The following is a 6,000-nucleotide window of genomic DNA, read 5'->3' on the forward strand; positions in this document are numbered from 1 at the left end:
AATGAAATAAAAAAAAGTATGATTGTCTCTGGGAAAATTGTTTGGAGGCTTTTTATGTGGCTTTTGGAGCTCGATCTTCTGTTGCAAATATTTAAATCTTGTGGACTGTTGTTACTTCGTTTTGTAGATTTCTTTCTGCAGGTGACCTCTTGCCTTTTTCTCTGTGATACTATGTATTTGGTTTGTTTTGATTCTTTGCCATGTGGTCCAGCTAGAATTCTATTTCATCTCGAGTAATGCTATTAATGATTAATTCAAATGATATGGTTGTCCACATCAAATATCATCTAAAGTGGTACGAAAATGTAGTACAAAAACATAATATGAATAACATTACTCATTTCATCCCCCATTTTTTATTTTCTTGTACTTATTGTTTTCGTATAGACACACACACGACACGTACTACTGTGTTAGCGATTTTAAAACTCATCTTTTAAGCTCACGATGCATTTTGCTTGTAAATGCTGACGGAAGTAAAATATGAGTGTCAAAATCGTTGCCGACATGAAGCATTGGGATGGATTGAGAATTTAATCAGCAGTTTTGAGCGTGTGAACTTCTATGAGGTCGGAGTTTCCTAAAACAGTGTGCTGCAGCCTGCTGCAACCAGATGTGTTTTTAAGTTTTTTTCTACAATCTAGCTAGCTCTTGCTTTCTGATCTCGCTGCTATGCAGTTCTTCTAGCATTAGATGCATTTGGGTTTCTAGGATTGGTGCTTTGAAAGCAAGTAGGAAAGAGAATGTGAACCCCTAGAGACATATATATAAGCTTCATATATTTTCTGCTCTAGAATTTGTTCACCATTATGCCAAACTTGGGTTTCTAAAATTGGTGATTAATTTTTATTTATTTATACCAATTACATATATTTTTGTCCGTTAATTTCTTTTAATTTATTAATTAAATAGCCATAATTAGAATTAAAGTGTGGAAGATATGAGTGTGTGAAAATCACTTAATATTACCGCGTACTAGTGAAAAGTCACTATATTAAGGACTGGTTTCGTATTGTTGTTCTTTAAAAAAAAACTGTTTCTGCTGTGCTGTGAGAATAAGCTCATTTTCACTGCTTCACGTTTTCAGCTTTTTTTCCCCAAAAAATATGAAAATAAGCTGTTTTTAAATGTTTACCAAATATCTTTTTGAACTCAGCTTTTTTTATACCCACTTTTTATAAAAATACATCAGTATAATAAGACTTTACGGTAACCAATTCATTTGACATGGGGATAATAAAAAAAATATTCGTTTTGACTGAGCATATCATTCCAAGATTTATGTACGTGTGATATGTCAGAGACATCGCATTGTGTGAGCTGAATTATATGGAAAATGGGACCTAACGAAACTTAAAAATCTTGGGTTTTTTTTTTTCAAAAAAAAAAGCTTGGGTTTTAGACTCCGATAAGTGGAAATGTGTTTGTTAATTAAGGCCAAAGCATAACTTATTATAAGTATATACCGTAAGTAGATTGGACAACTATAATTTTCTATGAATACACCTTTTTTGTCTAGGTTTTAATGTATAAACTATTTGTTTTGATGATTTTATTCCATCGGAAAATTCTATAATACAACTTAAAGGCAAAACATATAGTTGTTGGAATGATTTTCTTATAATATGTTGTACGCATTGTCATCTCTATCTTTCTCGTGATCACATGAAAAGACATACAAAGAATAGTGTACACAGCATATTGCATGAGAGCTTCTCTCATAAGCAGATGTGCAGATATATAGCACACCATCATAAATTCATTACAGTAGGTTACATTATTCATGTGACAGCAATATCTACTACATGATAGAGAGAACAGAGAGAAAGGTTTTCGAGTTAGGGTAATGCTAGAGAGACCATCTATTTAAACTACAATTTTAAATTATATGACGTAGTTGTTGATAATTCAATTATGCTTAAAGTACTTATTTTTTGTTAGTGACACATCACAAAATTTGTAAATGTGGTCGAAACTTTGGTTTACCAAGCACCATTCCGAGCTATGAGATTTTGGAATGTACGGACCATATGAGAGAATAAAATATACATTAGCAGGATGTGGTTGTGATGTAAAAGCAACAACTCTCTCGTGACTCCTCGTTGTTGTTTAGCTAGCTCTCTTTTTTCCTTGTGGCCATAGAATTAGGAAGAAGCATATAGTTGGCGTGCGACAACAATACTAATACCATTCACGGGTTGATTCAAATCCCAATCTACCCCTCTCTGGTCCATAAGCTAGCAAACCTCAAGTCCCTCATGGTCCCTCATGCATGCACAAGCTTAATAAGCTAGCTAGCTAATAATTAAGCATGGTAATTCATTATTGTTAATTAACGATATGAATATAAATGGTAGTAATCCTAGCAACTACTGAGTAATGGGTAACATTCTTCTAGTAAATACAATTCAGTTAATCGATGATTCAGAGTCATAATCTACTGACGATAATATGTTCGAGCAAACAATCACTTTGTAAGAAAAAACAATATTCACCTGATCACTTGGAAACCCTGAATTGTTCGACGTAGCTCAGCTAGGTTTTCGGCTACCAATGATACTTGCTATGAAAAATGCAAAGTGTGGAAGTGGCTCTATAGGGTTAAGATTTTGTGTTTGGAGAAAAAAAAAATGCAACTTTTACGTACGTGCATTAAAATGCACGTGTTTGTCTTAGTCTTTCACGTGCGAGCTCTCACGGGTGAGCTCAATAACCAAAAACACTAATCAAAAGCAAGAGGTTGTGCATTGTGACAATAATAAGAGCCGCACTTTTTGAAAACGGTTTTTTGTTGAGAAAAGGAGGGGATGCAACACGGGGATTGTTTAGGATGTCGCCATCTTAGTATTATTTTCGTTCAAATTCGTTTTGTTTGTACTGTATTTTAACAATTCCGAAATTATTTAGTATTAGTCAATTTTATACATTTAGAAACCTATTGAAGGATTCGTGTTGAGATAACTTTTTAAAGCACAAAAGTTTCTCTTCAATCAATAGGTCAATCACAACGCGATACATTTCAATATCAGAATAAAACCTCTAGAATCCCACACCGATTGTAGGCGAAAATATGCGACTCTCCTACCATTCTCCTATAGTTAATCCTAATGCTATTATTGTACTTAATTCATTATTAAAATTCACTAATGATGATTATGCTTAAACTTCTGTATCATGTACACTCTAAATTATTATGAGTACTCCTCTACCTTCGTAGAGTAGCTCAACTTAGGGTGAACCACATACATCTTGTGTTCGCTTCCTTATCTCTATTTCTCTACATATTTACCTATACTTGATGACCGGAATAACCTTACGACAGTCACAACCTTAACATTTTACGCTATTTCAAAGTCAAATCCAATTTTGTACGTCAACACACTTTACAATTTTTATGTGAAAAGTGCATGTGAGTTTGTATAATCGTACTCAATTTTATTTTTATGAAAATATGTTTGAATGGGGATAATTTGTGGTTCCCAGCTATGACACGTAGGATTGCCCATCTACGCTGGCCTCACGTTAGCACATTGGACATCCCACGTGTCCCCCTTTCAATGGTTAGAAGCTTGTGGGACACACCAAAGCATTCGATGGAAGTGTGAAAGGGGTTCCAACAAATATTTCACGTGCAAATATACGGTAAGCTGATTTTGCTTATCAAGTTCAACATGAAGGTAAGGCGCCAGAGGGTGGCAGGTGCCGGCGGGGAATTCACGGGATATTGTTTTTGTTTGTCACGGGTAAGGTGAGGGGGGAGGATTTAAGCTAAGCTGCTTATGAACTTTTGATTAATAATTAATTTAGTTTGGTTTATGTGATTAATTAGCATATATGTGTTAAGTGGATCCAAAGCATAAAACAGAAGTAGGGTTATTTGCCTATCACTTTACAGAAAAGAACATACAGAAGTTGGGTGTCACTGATTCTCTCAATCACCAATGAGTACCAAGCTTGTTAAATATTTTATGGGTAATCTAAACCCACGTTTAGAGATTACCATGCAATGATTGTTTTATTTAAGGACTCATTTGGTATTTAAGATTAGACTGAATTGGATAACTCACGTAATTCATGGTATGCGCCCAAATATAATTAATATGAGACAAATAAACACGTAAAAATTATGTACGTGTATTGATTAGAACATGTTTGTACCATACTTGACCAATCCCGAAACTACTGAGCACCGGTCAACGTTATACTGTTAAGGACCCAGAAGAGTTTCCCTCCAACCAGGAGGCCAATCACAGAGCAACACGTGTCGACATCAGAAGCTAATCATAGCGTGACACGTGTCAATATCAGAAGCCAATCACAACACGACACGTGTCAATGTCAGAATGAAACTAGAAACTCTCTTCTATAAATAGAGATCATTCTTTTACAATATTTCCTAATGTCATTTGTACTAAATCATTCACTAGTACTCACTAAAGGAGAGCTTGAACCTATGTACTTGTGTAAACTCTTCATAATTAATGAGAACTCCTCTACTCCGTGGACGTAGCCAATCTGGGTGAACCACGTACATCTTGTGTTTGCTTCCCTGTCCCTATCCATTTACATACTTATCCACATTAGTGACCGGAGCAATCTAGCAAAGGTCACAAACTTAACACTTTCTGTTGTACCAAAGTCCTCACTAATTTTGTGCATCAACAGAACATATTTATAACAAAATACGATGAAAAGTTCAGCCATTATATAACTTTTTATTTTTAATTTACTTTCTTTTTCTTAACAATGGGTTAAAATACATATATAACGTGCATTCCATGTGTATCATTATAATGTGAAAATATGTGCATTAAACTAGAAAAGTATGCATGTACGTGTATAATAAGTGGGCAATACGCTTGATTTTAAAAACAAAGTACGTCTTATCGTATCAATGAGATTACTATAAATAGAAGTATATTTTTTTTAAACATATGTATTGGTATCTACTACTACACGAATTTACTAACTGGGGTTGTGAAGATAGAGATGATCATTTAATTTTGAGAAATTACAAGGGATGGACATGAAGAATGGTTATCCATTTTAATCATAGCATTTCGTGAAGGACTGTAGTTGAAAATTTTCTTTTTAATTATGAATAATAATTCATCTTCTATCTTCAAGTTAAATAATTTTTTTTTTAATTTCTTCCTTTAACAAACATTTGATTCTTCTTATCCACCTGAATGAATTATAATTCATTTATTTGATAATATGATCGGAGTCTCTAGGACGCGAACTATCTATAATGAATTTTTGAGTTATTTTGTGGTGATTCAATCCAAACTAATTATAAGCACTTATAAAAAATAAAAAAAACACTGACCATAATCACGAAATGAACCATAAAAACCTATGGATCTAAAGTATGCCCTTTTCCAAACAATGTGGCAGCATGTTATTATCAATGTGGACTATTCGGGCCAATTCATGTCATTTTATGAAGATTCAAATTATAAATTAGGTGAAATGTTGTTTATTTAGATTGGCATCCCCAATGGTATTTATATACACTTTTTGATACATGTGGTCTTATTGTTGTAAACCAACTAATATTTGAGAATACTTGAGTAAGTATACCAGTTTTGTGTATTCGAAAAACATTATTTTTAAATTTAATAGTACGCCAACATAACGTCATAAATGATAGTTAAACATTGCTCATCATTAAAGGCTCGATCGCAAAAGTGCGACTAAAAGCGTTTTTATAGAAAATGTATGTGGGTTCTAAAAATACTTGAAATGCTTTCGATGACACACCCCGACCTAAATCAGGGTATGCTGGCCGTCACGTGGGAATAACGTAACCATGTGCACAATGCGGATGCAATAAAGATATAAGGGAATTGCGAAGGAATAAAAACCAAACTACTAGCAGAACTAGTTAAGATAGAGTGTTAGTGAGAGATTAAGCGTGAAATACATAACCAGAGCATAATTAGTCTAAGTGCAATCAAGCAGGACAAGTACTAATAATACAACATCCAAGGGTGATCC

Source organism: Malus domestica, chromosome 13 (assembly GCF_042453785.1).
Source record: "Malus domestica chromosome 13, GDT2T_hap1".
Classification (NCBI taxonomy): domain Eukaryota; kingdom Viridiplantae; phylum Streptophyta; class Magnoliopsida; order Rosales; family Rosaceae; genus Malus; species Malus domestica.